The sequence below is a fragment of the Penaeus monodon genome, chromosome 15 (assembly GCF_015228065.2).
Source record: "Penaeus monodon isolate SGIC_2016 chromosome 15, NSTDA_Pmon_1, whole genome shotgun sequence".
NCBI classification, from domain to species: Eukaryota; Metazoa; Arthropoda; class Malacostraca; order Decapoda; family Penaeidae; genus Penaeus; species Penaeus monodon.
Window position 1 is genome coordinate 36,094,096 of NC_051400.1, and position 485 is coordinate 36,094,580.

Genomic DNA, 485 nt, shown 5'->3' on the forward strand with positions numbered 1-485 from the left:
TACTGTGTGTGGGAGATCTGTGGGTGAGGGTCCTGTGCGAGGGAATCTGAAGGCTCTCCTGTGGTAGAGGGTCATTCGGGAGGGACCGTGAAGTAGAGATCCTGAGGAAGGAAAGGAGTTGCTGTCTCCTTCGCCCCGCAAGCACGCAGGACTCACGCACGCAGGACTCACGCACGCAGGATCACGCATGCAGGACTCAGGCACGCAGGACTCACGCACGCAGGACTCACGCACGCAGGACTCAAGCACGCAGGACTCACGCACGCAGGACTCACGCACGCACGCAATCTGTTATGACGAATTCCAAGACAGGAGTCCTAAGACATGTAGACACACGCATGCATTCCAGAAGTATGCGAAGAAGCAGATATGCAAATTGAGAAGATAAACAGACAGGCAGATGTGTTATGATGAATGCAAGAATTGCAAAGGGACGCAAAGCCGGACGTGGAAATTCGCGGAAATTCTGGAGACAAGAGGCGAGT